Source organism: Eurosta solidaginis, chromosome 5 (assembly GCF_040869045.1).
Source record: "Eurosta solidaginis isolate ZX-2024a chromosome 5, ASM4086904v1, whole genome shotgun sequence".
NCBI classification, from domain to species: Eukaryota; Metazoa; Arthropoda; class Insecta; order Diptera; family Tephritidae; genus Eurosta; species Eurosta solidaginis.
The window spans coordinates 195237282-195258432 of NC_090323.1; the positions used below are offsets into that span (position 1 = coordinate 195237282).

At 30.1% G+C, this 21151-nt stretch overlaps 1 protein-coding gene across 1 annotated transcript in view; it reads right to left on the minus strand.

Annotated features, from left to right (window-relative positions):
• LOC137252045 (uncharacterized) overlaps window positions 1–21151 on the minus strand; it is a 165372-nt gene that overhangs the window by 46373 nt on the left and 97848 nt on the right. The gene's annotated exons all lie outside the window — the stretch shown is intronic.

Below are 21151 nucleotides of genomic sequence, written 5' to 3' on the forward strand. Positions count from 1 at the left end.
AAGTCACTAAATACCGTCAGATCTGAACATTGAAATTTTTCAGGCTAGTTTGTTTATATTTATGACTTATGGCGTTTCAAGTGTTTTTGTCTAATTAAGGGCTTTTGACTAACCAGACAAAAATTAGCGAATTTTAATTAACACTTTTGAATAACAACAAGGATTCCACGTAGGTCAATAGGAAATATATTTTGTTTTCAGTTATGTTTTTTTTTTATGAAGAAAGTGTTTACACACTGACATATGGCTTTGTAAGAATAGTTTAATTAGTTAAAAATAAGAGTTGTTTGCTGCGTAAAGTCACTAAATACCGTCAGATCTGAACATTGAAATTTTTCAGGCTAGTTTGTTTATATTTATGACTTATGGCGTTTCAAGTGTTTTTGTCTAATTAAGGGCTTTTGACTAACCAGACAAAAATTAGCGAATTTTAATTAACACTTTTGAATAACAACAAGGATTCCACGTAGGTCAATAGGAAATATATTTTGTTTTCAGTTATATTTTCTTTTTTTATGAAGAAAGTGTTTACACACTGACATATGGCTTTGTAAGAATAGTTTAATTAGTTAAAAATAAGAGTTGTTTGCTGCGTAAAGTCACTAAATGCCGTCAGATCTGAATATTGAAGTTTTTCAGGCTAGTTTGTTTATATTTATGACTTATGGCGTTTAATTAAGGGCTTTTGACTAATCAGACAAAACGTAGCGAATTTTAATTAACACTTTTGAATAACAATAAGGATTCCACGTAGGTCAATAGGAAATATATTTTGTTTTCAGTTATGTTTTCTTTTTTTATGAAGAAAGTGTTTACACACTGACATATGGCTTTGTAAGAATAGTTCAATTAGTTAAAAATAAGAGTTGTTTGCTGCGTAAAGTCACTAAATGCCGTCAGATCTGAATATTGAAGTTTTTCAGGTTAGTTTGTTTATATTTATGACTTATGGCGTTTCAAGTGTTTTTGTCTAATTAAGGGCTTTTGGCTAATCAAATAAAACGTAGCGAACTTTAATTAACACTTTTGAATAACAACAAGGATTCCAAGTAGGGCAATAGGAAATATATTTTGTTTTCAGTTATGTTTTTTTTTATGAAGAGAGTGTTTACACACTGACATATGGCTTTGTAACAATAGTTTAATTAGTTAAAAATAAGAGTTGTTTGCTGCGTAAAGTCACTAAATACCGTCAGATCTGAACATTGAAATTTTTCAGGCTAGTTTGTTTATATTTATGACTTATGGCGTTTAATTAAGGGCTTTTGACTAATCAGACAAAACGTAGCGAATTTTAATTAACACTTTTGAATAACAATAAGGATTCCACGTAGGTCAATAGGAAATATATTTTGTTTTCAGTTATGTTTTTTTTTTATGAAGAAAGTGTTTACACACTGACATATGGCTTTGTAAGAATAGTTTAATTAGTTAAAAATAAGAGTTGTTTGCTGCGTAAAGTCACTAAATACCGTCAGATCTGAACATTGAAATTTTTCAGGCTAGTTTGTTTATATTTATGACTTATGGCGTTTCAAGTGTTTTTGTCTAATTAAGGGCTTTTGACTAACCAGACAAAAATTAGCGAATTTTAATTAACACTTTTGAATAACAACAAGGATTCCACGTAGGTCAATAGGAAATATATTTTGTTTTCAGTTGTATTTTCTTTTTTTATGAAGAAAGTGTTTACACACTGACATATGGCTTTGTAAGAATAGTTCAATTAGTTAAAAATAAGAGTTGTTTGCTGCGTAAAGTCACTAAATGCCGTCAGATCTGAATATTGAAGTTTTTCAGGTTAGTTTGTTTATATTTATGACTTATGGCGTTTCAAGTGTTTTTGTCTAATTAAGGGCTTTTGGCTAATCAAATAAAACGTAGCGAACTTTAATTAACACTTTTGAATAACAACAAGGATTCCAAGTAGGGCAATAGGAAATATATTTTGTTTACTGTTATGTTTTTTTTTTTATGAAGAAAGTGTTTACACACTGACATATGGCTTTGTAACAATAGTTTAATTAGTTAAAAATAAGAGTTGTTTGCTACGTAAAGTCACTAAGTGCCGTCAGATCTGAAAATTGAAATTGTTTAGGCTCGTTTGTTTATATTTATGACTTATGGCGTTTCAAGTGTTTTTGTCTAATTAAGGGCTTTTGACTAATCAGACAAAAGGTAGCGAATTTTAATTAACACTTTTGAATAACAACAAGGATTCCACGTAGTTCAATAGGAAATATATTTTGTTTTCAGTTATGTTTTCTTTTTTTATGAAGAAAGTGTTTACACACTGACATAAGGCTTTGTAAGAATAGTTTAATTAGTTAAAAATAAGAGTTGTTTGCTGCGTAAAGTCACTAAATGCCGTCAGATCTGAATATTGAAGTTTTTCAGGTTAGTTTGTTTATATTTATGACTTATGGCGTTTCAAGTGTTTTTGTCTAATTAAGGGCTTTTGGCTAATCAAATAAAACGTAGCGAACTTTAATTAACACTTTTGAATAACATCAAGGATTCCAAGTAGGGCAATAGGAAATATATTTTGTTTACAGTTATGTTTTTTTTTTATGAAGAAAGTGTTTACACACTGACATATGGCTTTATAACAATAGCTTAATTAGTTAAAAATAAGAGTTGTTTGCTGCGTAAAGTCACTAATTGCCGTCAGATCTGAAAATTGAAATTGTTTAGGCTCGTTTGTTTATATTTATGACTTATGGCGTTTCAAGTGTTTTTGTCTAATTAAGGGCTTTTGACTAATCAGACAAAACGTAGCAAATTTTAGTTAAGACCTTGGAATAACAACAAAGATCCCACGTACGTCAATAGGAAATATATTTTATTAACTGTTATGTTGTTGTTTTTTTTTTTTTTTTTATGAAGAAAGTGTTTGCACACTGACATATGGCGTTATAACAATAGTATAATTAGTTAGAAATTAGAGTTGTTTGATGCGTAAAGTCACTAAGTGCCGTCAGATCTGAAAATTGAAATTTTTTCGGCTCGTTTGTTTATATTTATGACTTATGGCATTTCAAGAGTTTTTGACTAATTAGGGGCTTTTGACTAATCAAATAAAACGTAGCGAACTTTAATTAACACTTTGGGATAACAACAAAGATCCCACGTGCGTCAATAGGAAATATATTTTGTTTTCAGTTATGTTTTTTTTTTTTATGAAGAAAGTGTTTACACACTGACATATGGCTTTGTAACAATAGTTTAATTAGTTAAAAAGAAGAGTTGTTTGCTGCGTAAAGTCACTAAATGCCGTCAGATCTGAACATTGAAATTTTTCAGGCTAATTTGTTTATATTTATGACTTATGGCGTTTCAAGTGTTTTTGACTAATTAAGGGCTTTTGACTTATCAGACAAAACGTAGCGAACTCTGGTTAACAATTTGGAAGAACAGCAAAGATTCCACGTACGTCAATAGGAAATATATTTTGTTTTCAGTTATGTTTTTTTTTATGAAGAAAGTGTTTACACACTGACATATGGCTTTGTAACAATAGTTTAATTAGTTAAAAATAAGAGTTGTTTGCTGCGTAAAGTCACTAAATGCCGTCAGATCTGAACATTGAAATTTTTCAGGCTAGTTTCTTTATATTTATGACTTATGACGTTTCAAGTGTTTTTGACTAATTAAGGGCGTTTGACTTATCAGACAAAACGTAGCGAACTCTAGTTAACAATTTGGAATAACAAAAAAGATTCCACGTACGTCAATAGGAAATATATTTTGTTTTCAGTTATGTTTTTTTTATGAAGAAAGTGTTTACACACTGACATATGGCTTTGTAACAATATTTTAATTAGTTAGAAATAAGAGTTGTTTGCTGCGTAAAGTCACTAAGTGCCCTCAGATCTGAAAATTGAAATTTTTTAGGCTAGTTTGATTATATTTATGACTTAGGGCATTTCAAGTGTTTTTGACTAATTAGGGGCTTTTGACTAATCAAATAAAACGTAGCGAACTTTAATTAACACTTTGGGATAACAACAAAGATCCCACGTGCGTCAATAGGAAATATATTTTGTTTTCAGTTATGTTTTTTTTTTATGAAGAAAGTGTTTACACACTGACATATGGATTTATAACAATAGTATAATTAGTTAAAAATAAGAGTTGTTTGATGCGTAAAGTCACTAAGTGCCGTCAGATCTGAAAATTGAAATTTTTTAGGCTCGTTTGTTTATATTTACGACTTATGGCGTTTCAAGTGTTTTTGTCTAATTAAGGGCTTTTGACTTATCAGACAAAACGTAGCGAATTTTAGTTAACACCTTCGAATAACAACAAAGATCCCACGTACGTCAATAGGAAATATATTTTGTTTTCAGTTATGTTTTTTTTTATGAAGAAAGTGTTTACACACTGACATATGGCTTTGTAGCAATAGTTTAATTAGTTAAAAATAAGAGTTGTTTGCTGCGTAAAGTCACTCTAAATGCCGTCAGATCTGGACATTGTAATTTTTCAGGCTAGTTTGTTTATATTTATGACTTATGGCGTTTCAAGGGTTTTTGACTAATTAAGGACTTTTGACTTATCAGACAAAACGTAGCGAACTCTAGTTAACAATTTGGAATAACAAAAAAGATTCCTCGTACGTCAATAGGAAATATATTTTGTTTTCAGTTATGTTTTTTTTATGAAGAAAGTGTTTACACACTGACATATGGCTTTGTAACAATAGTTTAATTAGTTAAAAATAAGAGTTGTTTGCTGCGTAAAGTCACTAAGTGCCGTCAGATCTGAAAATTGAAATTTTTTAGGCTCGTTTGTTTATATTTACGACTTATGGCGTTTCAAGTGTTTTTGTCTAATTAAGGGCTTTTGACTTATCAGACAAAACGTAGCGAATTTTAGTTAACACCTTGGAATAACAACAAAGATCCCACGTACGTCAATAGGAAATATATTTTGTTTTCAGTTATGTTTTTTTTTATGAAGAAAGTGTTTACACACTGACATATGGCTTTGTAACAATAGTTTAATTAGTTAAAAATAAGAGTTGTTTGATGCGTAAAGTCACTAAGTGCCGTCAGATCTGAAAATTGAAATTTTTTAGGCTCGTTTGTTTATATTTACGACTTATGGCGTTTCAAGTGTTTTTGTCTAATTAAGGGCTTTTGACTTATCAGACAAAACGTAGCGAATTTTAGTTAACACCTTGGAATAACAACAAAGATCCCACGTACGTCAATAGGAAATATATTTTGTTTTCAGTTATGTTTTTTTTTATGAAGAAAGTGTTTACACACTGACATATGGCTTTGTAACAATAGTTTAATTAGTTAAAAATAAGAGTTGTTTGATGCGTAAAGTCACTAAGTGCCGTCAGATCTGAAAATTGAAATTTTTTAGGCTCGTTTGTTTATATTTACGACTTATGGCGTTTCAAGTGTTTTTGTCTAATTAAGGGCTTTTGACTTATCAGACAAAACGTAGCGAATTTTAGTTAACACCTTGGAATAACAACAAAGATCCCACGTACGTCAATAGGAAATATATTTTGTTTTCAGTTATGTTTTTTTTTATGAAGAAAGTGTTTACACACTGACATATGGCTTTGTAACAATAGTTTAATTAGTTAAAAATAAGAGTTGTTTGATGCGTAAAGTCACTAAGTGCCGTCAGATCTGAAAATTGAAATTTTTTAGGCTCGTTTGTTTATATTTACGACTTATGGCGTTTCAAGTGTTTTTGTCTAATTAAGGGCTTTTGACTTATCAGACAAAACGTAGCGAATTTTAGTTAACACCTTGGAATAACAACAAAGATCCCACGTACGTCAATAGGAAATATATTTTGTTTTCAGTTATGTTTTTTTTTATGAAGAAAGTGTTTACACACTGACATATGGCTTTGTAACAATAGTTTAATTAGTTAAAAATAAGAGTTGTTTGCTGCGTAAAGTCACTCTAAATGCCGTCAGATCTGGACATTGTAATTTTTCAGGCTAGTTTGTTTATATTTATGACTTATGGCGTTTCAAGGGTTTTTGACTAATTAAGGACTTTTGACTTATCAGACAAAACGTAGCGAACTCTAGTTAACAATTTGGAATAACAAAAAAGATTCCTCGTACGTCAATAGGAAATATATTTTGTTTTCAGTTATGTTTTTTTTATGAAGAAAGTGTTTACACACTGACATATGGCTTTGTAACAATAGTTTAATTAGTTAAAAATAAGAGTTGTTTGCTGCGTAAAGTCACTCTAAATGCCGTCAGATCTGGACATTGTAATTTTTCAGGCTAGTTTGTTTATATTTATGACTTATGTCGTTTCAAGTTTTTTTGACTAATTAAGGGCTTTTGACTAATCAGACAAAACGCAGCAAACTCTAATTAACACTTTTGAATAACAACAAGGATTCCACGTAGGTCAATAGGAAATATATTTTGTTTTCAGTTATGTTTTTTTTTTTATGAAGAAAGTGTTTACACACTGACATATGGCTTTGTAAGAATAGTATAATTACTTAAAAATAAGAGTTGTTTGCTGCGTAAAGTCACTAAATGCCGTCAGATCTGAATATTGAAATTTTTTAGGCTCGTTTGTTTATATTTACGACTTATGGCGTTTCAAGTGTTTTTGTCTAATTAAGGGCTTTTGACTTATCAGACAAAACGTAGCGAATTTTAGTTAACACCTTGGAATAACAACAAAGATCCCACGTACGTCAATAGGAAATATATTTTGTTTTCAGTTATGTTTTTTTTTATGAAGAAAGTGTTTACACACTGACATATGGCTTTGTAACAATAGTTTAATTAGTTAAAAATAAGAGTTGTTTGCTGCGTAAAGTCACTAAATGCCGTCAGATCTGAATATTGAAGTTTTTCAGGCTAGTTTGTTTATATTTATGACTTATGGCGTTTCAAGGGTTTTTGACTAATTAAGGACTTTTGACTTATCAGACAAAACGTAGCGAACTCTAGTTAACAATTTGGAATAACAAAAAAGATTCCTCGTACGTCAATAGGAAATATATTTTGTTTTCAGTTATGTTTTTTTTATGAAGAAAGTGTTTACACACTGACATATGGCTTTGTAAGAATAGTATAATTACTTAAAAATAAGAGTTGTTTGCTGCGCAAAGTCACTAAATGCCGTCAGATCTGAATATTGAAATTTTTTAGGCTCGTTTGTTTATATTTACGACTTATGGCGTTTCAAGTGTTTTTGTCTAATTAAGGGCTTTTGACTTATCAGACAAAACGTAGCGAATTTTAGTTAACACCTTGGAATAACAACAAAGATCCCACGTACGTCAATAGGAAATATATTTTGTTTTCAGTTATGTTTTTTTTTATGAAGAAAGTGTTTACACACTGACATATGGCTTTGTAACAATAGTTTAATTAGTTAAAAATAAGAGTTGTTTACTGCGTAAAGTCACTAAATGCCGTCAGATCTGAATATTGAAGTTTTTCAGGCTAGTTTGTTTATATTTATGACTTATGGCGTTTCAAGGGTTTTTGACTAATTAAGGACTTTTGACTTATCAGACAAAACGTAGCGAACTCTAGTTAACAATTTGGAATAACAAAAAAGATTCCTCGTACGTCAATAGGAAATATATTTTGTTTTCAGTTATGTTTTTTTTATGAAGAAAGTGTTTACACACTGACATATGGCTTTGTAACAATAGTTTAATTAGTTAAAAATAAGAGTTGTTTGCTGCGTAGAGTCACTAAATGCCGTCAGATCTGAATATTGAAGTTTTTCAGGCTAGTTTGTTTATATTTATGACTTATGGCGTTTCAAGGGTTTTTGACTAATTAAGGACTTTTGACTTATCAGACAAAACGTAGCGAACTCTAGTTAACAATTTGGAATAACAAAAAAGATTCCTCGTACGTCAATAGGAAATATATTTTGTTTTCAGTTATGTTTTTTTTATGAAGAAAGTGTTTACACACTGACATATGGCTTTGTAAGAATAGTTTAATTAGTTAAAAATAAGAGTTGTTTGCTGCGTAAAGTCAATAAATGCCGTCAGATCTGAATATTGAAGTTTTTCAGGCTAGTTTGTTTATATTTATGACTTATGGCGTTTCAAGGGTTTTTGACTAATTAAGGACTTTTGACTTATCAGACAAAACGTAGCGAATTTTAATTAACACTTTTGAATAACAACAAGGATTCCACGCAGGTGAATAGGAAATATATTTTGTTTTCAGTTATGTTTTTTTTTATGAAGAAAGTGTTTACACACTGACATATGGCTTTGTAACAATAGTTTAATTAGTTAAAAATAAGAGTTGTTTGCTGCGTAAAGTCACTAAATGCCGTCAGATCTGAATATTGAAGTTTTTCAGGCTAGTTTGTTTATATTTATGACTTATGGCGTTTCAAGGGTTTTTGACTAATTAAGGACTTTTGACTTATCAGACAAAACGTAGCGAATTTTAATTAACACTTTTGAATAACAACAAGGATTCCACGCAGGTGAATAGGAAATATATTTTGTTTTCAGTTATGTTTTTTTTTATGAAGAAAGTGTTTACACACTGACATATGGCTTTGTAACAATAGTTTAATTAGTTAAAAATAAGAGTTGTTTGATGCGTAAAGTCACTAAGTGCCGTCAGATCTGAAAATTGAAATTTTTTAGGCTCGTTTGTTTATATTTACGACTTATGGCGTTTCAAGTGTTTTTGTCTAATTAAGGGCTTTTGACTTATCAGACAAAACGTAGCGAATTTTAGTTAACACCTTGGAATAACAACAAAGATCCCACGTACGTCAATAGGAAATATATTTTGTTTTCAGTTATGTTTTTTTTTATGAAGAAAGTGTTTACACACTGACATATGGCTTTGTAACAATAGTTTAATTAGTTAAAAATAAGAGTTGTTTGATGCGTAAAGTCACTAAGTGCCGTCAGATCTGAAAATTGAAATTTTTTAGGCTCGTTTGTTTATATTTACGACTTATGGCGTTTCAAGTGTTTTTGTCTAATTAAGGGCTTTTGACTTATCAGACAAAACGTAGCGAATTTTAGTTAACACCTTGGAATAACAACAAAGATCCCACGTACGTCAATAGGAAATATATTTTGTTTTCAGTTATGTTTTTTTTTATGAAGAAAGTGTTTACACACTGACATATGGCTTTGTAACAATAGTTTAATTAGTTAAAAATAAGAGTTGTTTGCTGCGTAAAGTCACTCTAAATGCCGTCAGATCTGGACATTGTAATTTTTCAGGCTAGTTTGTTTATATTTATGACTTATGGCGTTTCAAGGGTTTTTGACTAATTAAGGACTTTTGACTTATCAGACAAAACGTAGCGAACTCTAGTTAACAATTTGGAATAACAAAAAAGATTCCTCGTACGTCAATAGGAAATATATTTTGTTTTCAGTTATGTTTTTTTTATGAAGAAAGTGTTTACACACTGACATATGGCTTTGTAACAATAGTTTAATTAGTTAAAAATAAGAGTTGTTTGCTGCGTAGAGTCACTAAATGCCGTCAGATCTGAATATTGAAGTTTTTCAGGCTAGTTTGTTTATATTTATGACTTATGGCGTTTCAAGGGTTTTTGACTAATTAAGGACTTTTGACTTATCAGACAAAACGTAGCGAATTTTAATTAACACTTTTGAATAACAACAAGGATTCCACGCAGGTGAATAGGAAATATATTTTGTTTTCAGTTATGTTTTTTTTTATGAAGAAAGTGTTTACACACTGACATATGGCTTTGTAACAATAGTTTAATTAGTTAAAAATAAGAGTTGTTTGCTGCGTAAAGTCACTAAATGCCGTCAGATCTGAATATTGAAGTTTTTCAGGCTAGTTTGTTTATATTTATGACTTATGGCGTTTCAAGGGTTTTTGACTAATTAAGGACTTTTGACTTATCAGACAAAACGTAGCGAACTCTAGTTAACAATTTGGAATAACAAAAAAGATTCCTCGTACGTCAATAGGAAATATATTTTGTTTTCAGTTATGTTTTTTTTATGAAGAAAGTGTTTACACACTGACATATGGCTTTGTAAGAATAGTTTAATTAGTTAAAAATAAGAGTTGTTTGCTGCGTAAAGTCACTAAATGCCGTCAGATCTGAATATTGAAGTTTTTCAGGCTAGTTTGTTTATATTTATGACTTATGGCGTTTCAAGTTTTTTTGACTAATTAAGGGCTTTTGACTAATCAGACAAAACGTAGCGAATTTTAATTAACACTTTTGAATAACAACAAGGATTCCACGCAGGTCAATATTTTATTTCAGTTATGTTTTTTTTTTTTATGAAGAAAGTGTTTACACACTGACATATGGCTTTGTAACAATAGTTTAATTAGTTAAAAATAAGAGTTGTTTGCTGCGTAAAGTCACTAAATGCCGTCAGATCTGAACATTGAAATTTTTCAGGCTAGTTTGTTTATATTTATCACTTATGGCGTTTCAAGTTTTTTTGACTAATTAAGGGCTTTTGACTAATCAGACAAAACGTAGCGAATTTTAATTAACACTTTTGAATAACAACAAGGATTCCACGCAGGTCAATAGGAAATATATTTTGTTTTCAGTTATGTTTTTTTTTATGAAGAAAGTGTTTACACACTGACATATGGCTTTGTAACAATAGTTTAATTAGTTAAAAATAAGAGTTGTTTGCTGCGTAAAGTCAATAAATGCCGTCAGATCTGAATATTGAAGTTTTTCAGGCTAGTTTGTTTATATTTATGACTTATGGCGTTTCAAGGGTTTTTGACTAATTAAGGACTTTTGACTTATCAGACAAAACGTAGCGAATTTTAATTAACACTTTTGAATAACAACAAGGATTCCACGCAGGTGAATAGGAAATATATTTTGTTTTCAGTTATGTTTTTTTTTATGAAGAAAGTGTTTACACACTGACATATGGCTTTGTAAGAATAGTTTAATTAGTTAAAAATAAGAGTTGTTTGCTGCGTAAAGTCACTAAATGCCGTCAGATCTGAATATTGAAGTTTTTCAGGCTAGTTTGTTTATATTTATGACTTATGGCGTTTCAAGGGTTTTTGACTAATTAAGGACTTTTGACTTATCAGACAAAACGTAGCGAATTTTAATTAACACTTTTGAATAACAACAAGGATTCCACGCAGGTCAATAGGAAATATATTTTGTTTTCAGTTATGTTTTTTTTTTATGAAGAAAGTGTTTACACACTGACATATGGCTTTGTAAGAATAGTTTAATTAGTTAAAAATAAGAGTTGTTTGCTGCGTAAAGTCAATAAATGCCGTCAGATCTGAATATTGAAGTTTTTCAGGCTAGTTTGTTTATATTTATGACTTATGGCGTTTCAAGGGTTTTTGACTAATTAAGGACTTTTGACTTATCAGACAAAACGTAGCGAATTTTAATTAACACTTTTGAATAACAACAAGGATTCCACGCAGGTGAATAGGAAATATATTTTGTTTTCAGTTATGTTTTTTTTTATGAAGAAAGTGTTTACACACTGACATATGGCTTTGTAAGAATAGTTTAATTAGTTAAAAATAAGAGTTGTTTGCTGCGTAAAGTCACTAAATGCCGTCAGATCTGAATATTGAAGTTTTTCAGGCTAGTTTGTTTATATTTATGACTTATGGCGTTTCAAGGGTTTTTGACTAATTAAGGACTTTTGACTTATCAGACAAAACGTAGCGAACTCTAGTTAACAATTTGGAATAACAAAAAAGATTCCTCGTACGTCAATAGGAAATATATTTTGTTTTCAGTTATGTTTTTTTTATGAAGAAAGTGTTTACACACTGACATATGGCTTTGTAAGAATAGTTTAATTAGTTAAAAATAAGAGTTGTTTGCTGCGTAAAGTCACTTAATGCCGTCAGATCTGAATATTGAAGTTTTTCAGGCTAGTTTGTTTATATTTATGACTTATGGCGTTTCAAGGGTTTTTGACTAATTAAGGACTTTTGACTTATCAGACAAAACGTAGCGAACTCTAGTTAACAATTTGGAATAACAAAAAAGATTCCTCGTACGTCAATAGGAAATATATTTTGTTTTCAGTTATGTTTTTTTTATGAAGAAAGTGTTTACACACTGACATATGGCTTTGTAACAATAGTTTAATTAGTTAAAAATAAGAGTTGTTTGCTGCGTAAAGTCACTCTAAATGCCGTCAGATCTGGACATTGTAATTTTTCAGGCTAGTTTGTTTATATTTATGACTTATGGCGTTTCAAGTTTTTTTGACTAATTAAGGGCTTTTGACTAATCAGACAAAACGTAGCAAACTCTAATTAACACTTTTGAATAACAACAAGGATTCCACGTAGGTCAATAGGAAATATATTTTGTTTTCAGTTATGTTTTTTTTTTTATGAAGAAAGTGTTTACACACTGACATATGGCTTTGTAAGAATAGTTTAATTAGTTAAAAATAAGAGTTGTTTGCTGCGTAAAGTCACTAAATGCCGTCAGATCTGAATATTGAAGTTTTTCAGGCTAGTTTGTTTATATTTATGACTTATGGCGTTTCAAGTTTTTTTGACTAATTAAGGGCTTTTGACTAAGCAGACAAAACGTAGCGAATTTTAATTAACACTTTTGAATAACAACAAGGATTCCACGCAGGTGAATAGGAAATATATTTTGTTTTCAGTTATGTTTTTTTTTATGAAGAAAGTGTTTACACACTGACATATGGCTTTGTAACAATAGTTTAATTAGTTAAAAATAAGAGTTGTTTGCTGCGTAAAGTCACTAAATGCCGTCAGATCTGAACATTGAAATTTTTCAGGCTAGTTTGTTTATATTTATCACTTATGGCGTTTCAAGTTTTTTTGACTAATTAAGGGCTTTTGACTAATCAGACAAAACGTAGCAAACTCTAATTAACACTTTTGAATAACAACAAGGATTCCACGTAGGTCAATAGGAAATATATTTTGTTTTCAGTTATGTTTTTTTTTTATGAAGAAAGTGTTTACACACTGACATATGGCTTTGTAGGAATAGTTTAATTAGTTAAAAATAAGAGTTGTTTGCTGCGTAAAGTCACTAAATGCCGTCAGATCTGAATATTGAAATTTTTCAGGCTAGTTTGTTTATATTTATGACTTATGGCGTTTCAAGTGTTTTTGTCTAATTAAGGGCTTTTGACTAATCAGACAAAACGTAGCAAACTCTAATTAACACTTTTGAATAACAACAAGGATTCCACGTAGGTCAATAGGAAATATATTTTGTTTTCAGTTATGTTTTTTTTTTTATGAAGAAAGTGTTTACACACTGACATATGGCTTTGTAAGAATAGTTTAATTAGTTAAAAATAAGAGTTGTTTGCTGCGTAAAGTCACTAAATGCCGTCAGATCTGAATATTGAAGTTTTTCAGGCTAGTTTGTTTATATTTATGACTTATGGCGTTTCAAGTGTTTTTGTCTAATTAAGGGCTTTTGACTAATCAGACAAAACGTAGCAAACTCTAATTAACACTTTTGAATAACAACAAGGATTCCACGTAGGTCAATAGGAAATATATTTTGTTTTCAGTTATGTTTTTTTTTTTATGAAGAAAGTGTTTACACACTGACATATGGCTTTGTAAGAATAGTTTAATTAGTTAAAAATAAGAGTTGTTTGCTGCGTAAAGTCACTAAATGCCGTCAGATCTGAATATTGAAGTTTTTCAGGCTAGTTTGTTTATATTTATGACTTATGGCGTTTCAAGTTTTTTTGACTAATTAAGGGCTTTTGACTAATCAGACAAAACGTAGCGAATTTTAATTAACACTTTTGAATAACAACAAGGATTCCACGCAGGTGAATAGGAAATATATTTTGTTTTCAGTTATGTTTTTTTTTATGAAGAAAGTGTTTACACACTGACATATGGCTTTGTAACAATAGTTTAATTAGTTAAAAATAAGAGTTGTTTGCTGCGTAAAGTCACTAAATGCCGTCAGATCTGAACATTGAAATTTTTCAGGCTAGTTTGTTTATATTTATCACTTATGGCGTTTCAAGTTTTTTTGACTAATTAAGGGCTTTTGACTAATCAGACAAAACGTAGCAAACTCTAATTAACACTTTTGAATAACAACAAGGATTCCACGTAGGTCAATAGGAAATATATTTTGTTTTCAGTTATGTTTTTTTTTTATGAAGAAAGTGTTTACACACTGACATATGGCTTTGTAAGAATAGTTTAATTAGTTAAAAATAAGAGTTGTTTGCTGCGTAAAGTCAATAAATGCCGTCAGATCTGAATATTGAAGTTTTTCAGGCTAGTTTGTTTATATTTATGACTTATGGCGTTTCAAGGGTTTTTGACTAATTAAGGACTTTTGACTTATCAGACAAAACGTAGCGAATTTTAATTAACACTTTTGAATAACAACAAGGATTCCACGCAGGTGAATAGGAAATATATTTTGTTTTCAGTTATGTTTTTTTTTATGAAGAAAGTGTTTACACACTGACATATGGCTTTGTAAGAATAGTTTAATTAGTTAAAAATAAGAGTTGTTTGCTGCGTAAAGTCACTAAATGCCGTCAGATCTGAATATTGAAGTTTTTCAGGCTAGTTTGTTTATATTTATGACTTATGGCGTTTCAAGGGTTTTTGACTAATTAAGGACTTTTGACTTATCAGACAAAACGTAGCGAACTCTAGTTAACAATTTGGAATAACAAAAAAGATTCCTCGTACGTCAATAGGAAATATATTTTGTTTTCAGTTATGTTTTTTTTATGAAGAAAGTGTTTACACACTGACATATGGCTTTGTAAGAATAGTTTAATTAGTTAAAAATAAGAGTTGTTTGCTGCGTAAAGTCACTAAATGCCGTCAGATCTGAATATTGAAGTTTTTCAGGCTAGTTTGTTTATATTTATGACTTATGGCGTTTCAAGTTTTTTTGACTAATTAAGGGCTTTTGACTAATCAGACAAAACGTAGCGAATTTTAATTAACACTTTTGAATAACAACAAGGATTCCACGCAGGTCAATAGGAAATATATTTTGTTTTCAGTTATGTTTTTTTTTTATGAAGAAAGTGTTTACACACTGACATATGGCTTTGTAACAATAGTTTAATTAGTTAAAAATAAGAGTTGTTTGCTGCGTAAAGTCACTAAATGCCGTCAGATCTGAACATTGAAATTTTTCAGGCTAGTTTGTTTATATTTATCACTTATGGCGTTTCAAGTTTTTTTGACTAATTAAGGGCTTTTGACTAATCAGACAAAACGTAGCGAATTTTAATTAACACTTTTGAATAACAACAAGGATTCCACGCAGGTGAATAGGAAATATATTTTGTTTTCAGTTATGTTTTTTTTTATGAAGAAAGTGTTTACACACTGACATATGGCTTTGTAACAATAGTTTAATTAGTTAAAAATAAGAGTTGTTTGCTGCGTAAAGTCACTAAATGCCGTCAGATCTGAATATTGAAGTTTTTCAGGCTAGTTTGTTTATATTTATGACTTATGGCGTTTCAAGGGTTTTTGACTAATTAAGGACTTTTGACTTATCAGACAAAACGTAGCGAACTCTAGTTAACAATTTGGAATAACAAAAAAGATTCCTCGTACGTCAATAGGAAATATATTTTGTTTTCAGTTATGTTTTTTTTATGAAGAAAGTGTTTACACACTGACATATGGCTTTGTAAGAATAGTTTAATTAGTTAAAAATAAGAGTTGTTTGCTGCGTAAAGTCACTTAATGCCGTCAGATCTGAATATTGAAGTTTTTCAGGCTAGTTTGTTTATATTTATGACTTATGGCGTTTCAAGGGTTTTTGACTAATTAAGGACTTTTGACTTATCAGACAAAACGTAGCGAACTCTAGTTAACAATTTGGAATAACAAAAAAGATTCCTCGTACGTCAATAGGAAATATATTTTGTTTTCAGTTATGTTTTTTTTATGAAGAAAGTGTTTACACACTGACATATGGCTTTGTAACAATAGTTTAATTAGTTAAAAATAAGAGTTGTTTGCTGCGTAAAGTCACTCTAAATGCCGTCAGATCTGGACATTGTAATTTTTCAGGCTAGTTTGTTTATATTTATGACTTATGGCGTTTCAAGTTTTTTTGACTAATTAAGGGCTTTTGACTAATCAGACAAAACGTAGCAAACTCTAATTAACACTTTTGAATAACAACAAGGATTCCACGTAGGTCAATAGGAAATATATTTTGTTTTCAGTTATGTTTTTTTTTTTTATGAAGAAAGTGTTTACACACTGACATATGGCTTTGTAAGAATAGTTTAATTAGTTAAAAATAAGAGTTGTTTGCTGCGTAAAGTCACTAAATGCCGTCAGATCTGAATATTGAAGTTTTTCAGGCTAGTTTGTTTATATTTATGACTTATGGCGTTTCAAGTTTTTTTGACTAATTAAGGGCTTTTGACTAATCAGACAAAACGTAGCGAATTTTAATTAACACTTTTGAATAACAACAAGGATTCCACGCAGGTGAATAGGAAATATATTTTGTTTTCAGTTATGTTTTTTTTTATGAAGAAAGTGTTTACACACTGACATATGGCTTTGTAACAATAGTTTAATTAGTTAAAAATAAGAGTTGTTTGCTGCGTAAAGTCACTAAATGCCGTCAGATCTGAACATTGAAATTTTTCAGGCTAGTTTGTTTATATTTATCACTTATGGCGTTTCAAGTTTTTTTGACTAATTAAGGGCTTTTGACTAATCAGACAAAACGTAGCAAACTCTAATTAACACTTTTGAATAACAACAAGGATTCCACGTAGGTCAATAGGAAATATATTTTGTTTTCAGTTATGTTTTTTTTTTATGAAGAAAGTGTTTACACACTGACATATGGCTTTGTAGGAATAGTTTAATTAGTTAAAAATAAGAGTTGTTTGCTGCGTAAAGTCACTAAATGCCGTCAGATCTGAATATTGAAATTTTTCAGGCTAGTTTGTTTATATTTATGACTTATGGCGTTTCAAGTGTTTTTGTCTAATTAAGGGCTTTTGACTAATCAGACAAAACGTAGCAAACTCTAATTAACACTTTTGAATAACAACAAGGATTCCACGTAGGTCAATAGGAAATATATTTTGTTTTCAGTTATGTTTTTTTTTTTATGAAGAAAGTGTTTACACACTGACATATGGCTTTGTAAGAATGGTTTAATTAGTTAAAAATAAGAGTTGTTTGCTGCGTAAAGTCACTAAATGCCGTCAGATCTGAATATTGAAGTTTTTCAGGCTAGTTTGTTTATATTTATGACTTATGGCGTTTCAAGTGTTTTTGTCTAATTAAGGGCTTTTGACTAATCAGACAAAACGTAGCAAACTCTAATTAACACTTTTGAATAACAACAAGGATTCCACGTAGGTCAATAGGAAATATATTTTGTTTTCAGTTATGTTTTTTTTTTTATGAAGAAAGTGTTTACACACTGACATATGGCTTTGTAAGAATAGTTTAATTAGTTAAAAATAAGAGTTGTTTGCTGCGTAAAGTCACTAAATGCCGTCAGATCTGAATATTGAAGTTTTTCAGGCTAGTTTGTTTATATTTATGACTTATGGCGTTTCAAGTTTTTTTGACTAATTAAGGGCTTTTGACTAATCAGACAAAACGTAGCGAATTTTAATTAACACTTTTGAATAACAACAAGGATTCCACGCAGGTGAATAGGAAATATATTTTGTTTTCAGTTATGTTTTTTTTTATGAAGAAAGTGTTTACACACTGACATATGGCTTTGTAACAATAGTTTAATTAGTTAAAAATAAGAGTTGTTTGCTGCGTAAAGTCACTAAATGCCGTCAGATCTGAACATTGAAATTTTTCAGGCTAGTTTGTTTATATTTATGACTTATGGCGTTTCAAGTGTTTTTGACTAATTAAGGGCTTTTGACTAATCAGACAAAACGTAGCGAATTTTAATTAACACTTTTGAATAACAACAAGGATTCCACGCAGGTGAATAGGAAATATATTTTGTTTTCAGTTATGTTTTTTTTTATGAAGAAAGTGTTTACACACTGACATATGGCTTTGTAACAATAGTTTAATTAGTTAAAAATAAGAGTTGTTTGCTGCGTAAAGTCACTAAATGCCGTCAGATCTGAACATTGAAATTTTTCAGGCTAGTTTGTTTATATTTATCACTTATGGCGTTTCAAGTGTTTTTGTCTAATTAAGGGCTTTTGACTAATCAGACAAAACGTAGCAAACTCTAATTAACACTTTTGAATAACAACAAGGATTCCACGTAGTTCAATAGGAAATATATTTTGTTTTCAGTTATGTTTTCTTTTTTTATGAAGAAAGTGTTTACACACTGACATAAGGCTTTGTAAGAATAGTTCAATTAGTTAAAAATAAGAGTTGTTTGCTGCGTAAAGTCACTAAATGCCGTCAGATCTGAATATTGAAGTTTTTCAGGTTAGTATGTTTATATTTATGACTTATGGCGTTTCAAGTGTTTTTGTCTAATTAAGGGCTTTTGGCTAATCAAATAAAACGTAGCGAACTTTAATTAACACTTTTGAATAACAACAAGGATTCCAAGTAGGGCTATAGGAAATATATTTTGTTTACAGTTATGTTTTTTTTTTATGAAGAAAGTGTTTACACACTGACATATGGCTTTATAACAATAGCTTAATTAGTTAAAAATAAGAGTTGTTTGCTGCGTAAAGTCACTAAGTGCCGTCAGATCTGAAAATTGAAATTGTTTAGGCTCGTTTGTTTATATTTATGACTTATGGCGTTTCAAGTGTTTTTGTCTAATTAAGGGCTTTTGACTAATCAGACAAAACGTAGCAAATTTTGGTTAACACCTTGGAATAACAACAAAGATCCCACGTACGTCAATAGGAAATATATTTTATTAACTGTTATGTTGTTGTTTTTTTTTTTTTTTTATGAAGAAAGTGTTTGCACACTGACATATGGCGTTATAACAATAGTATAATTAGTTCAAAATTAGAGTTGTTTGATGCGTAAGGTCACTAAGTGCCGTCAGATCTGAAAATTGAAATTTTTTAGGCTCGTTTGTTTATATTTATGACTTATGGCGTGTCAAGTGTTTTTGACGAATTAAGGGTTTTTGACTATTCAGACAAAACGTAGCGAATTTTAATTAAAACTTTGAATAACAACAAAGATTCCACGTACGTCAATAGGAAATATATTTTGTTTTCAGTTATGTTTTTTTTTTATGATGAAAGTGTTTACACACTGACATATGGCTTTGTAACAATAGTTTAATTAGTTAGAAATTAGAGTTGTTTGCTGCGTAAAGTCACTCTAAATGCCATCAGATCTGGACATTGAAATTTTTCCGGCTAGTTTGTTTATATTTATGACTTATGGCGTTTCAAGGGTTTTTGACTAATTAAGGGCTTTTGACTTATCAGACAAAACGTAGCGAACTCTAATTAACAATTTGGAATAACAACAAAGATTCCACGTACGTCAATAGGAAATATATTTTGTTTTCAGTTATGCTTTTTTTTTTATGAAGAGAGTGTTTACACACTGACATATGGCTTTGTAACAATAGTTTAATTAGTTAAAAATAAGAGTTGGTTGCTGCGTAAAGTCACTAAGTGCCGTCAGATCTGAAAATTGAAATTTTTTAGTCTAGTTTGATTATATTTGTGACTTATGGCGTTTCAAGTGTTTTTGACTAAATAAGGGCTTTCGACTAATCAGACAAAACGTAGCGAGTTTTAATTAACACTTTGGGATAACAACAAAGATCCCACGTACGTCAATAGGAAATATATTTTGTTTTCAGTTATGTTTTTTTTTATGAAGAGAGTGTTTACACACTGACATATGGCTTTGTAACAATAGTTTAATTAGTTAAAAATAAGAGTTCTTTGCTACGTAAAGGCACTAAATGCCGTCAGATCTGAAAATTGAAATTTTTTAGGCTCGTTTGTTTATATTTATGACTTATGGCGTTTCAAGTGTTTTTGTCTAATTAAGGGCTTTTGACTAATCAGACAAAACGTAGCGAATTTTAGTTAACACCTTGGAATAACAACAAAGATCCCACGTACATCAATAGGCAATATATTTTGTTTACTGTTATGTTGTTTTTTTTTGTTTATGAAGAAAGTGTTTACACACTGACATATGGCTTTATAACAATAGTTTTAAAGTCACTAAGTGCCGTCAGATCTGAAAATTGAAATTTTTTAGGCTCGTTTGTTTATATTTATGACTTATGGCGTTTCAAATGTTTTTGTCTAATTAAGGGCTTTTGACTAATCAGAAAAAACGTAGCGAATTTTAGTTAACACCTTGGAATAACAACAAAGATCCCACGTACGTCAATAGGAAATAAATTTTGTTTACTGTTATGTTGTTTTTTTTTTTGTTTATGAAGAAAGTGTTTACACACTGACATATGGCTTTATAACAATAGTTTAATTAGTTAAAAATAAGAGTTGTTTGCTGCGTAAAGTCACTAAGTGCCGTCAGATCTGAAAATTGAAATTTTTTAGGCTCGTTTGTTTATATTTATGACTTATGGCGTTTCAAATGTTTTTGTCTAATTAAGGGCTTTTGACTAATCAGAAAAAACGTAGCGAATTTTAGTTAACACCTAGGAATAACAACAAAGATCCCACGTGCGTCAATAGGAAATATATTTTGTTTTCAGTTATGTTTTTTTTTTTATGAACAAAGTGTTTACACACTGACATATGGCTTTGTAACAATAGTTTAATTAGTTAAAAATAAGAGTTGTTTGCTCCGTAAAGTCACTAAATGCCGTCGGATCTGAAAATTGAAATTTTTTAGGCTCGTTTGTTTATATTTATGACTTATGGCGTTTCAAGTGTTTTTGACTAATCAAATAAAACGTAGCGAACTTTAATTAACACTTTTGAATAACAACAAGGATTCCACGTAGGTCAATAGGAAATATATTTTGTTTACTGTTATGTTTTCTTTTTTTATGAAGAAAGTGTTTACACACTGGCATATGGCTTTGTAACAATAGTTTAATTAGTTAAAAATAAGAGTTGTTTGCTGCGTAAAGTCACTAAATGCCATCAGATTTGAACATTGAAATTTTTTAGGCTAGTGTCATTATATTTATGACTTATTGCGTTTCAAGTGTTTGTGACTAATTAAGGGCTTTTGGCTAATCAAATAAAACGT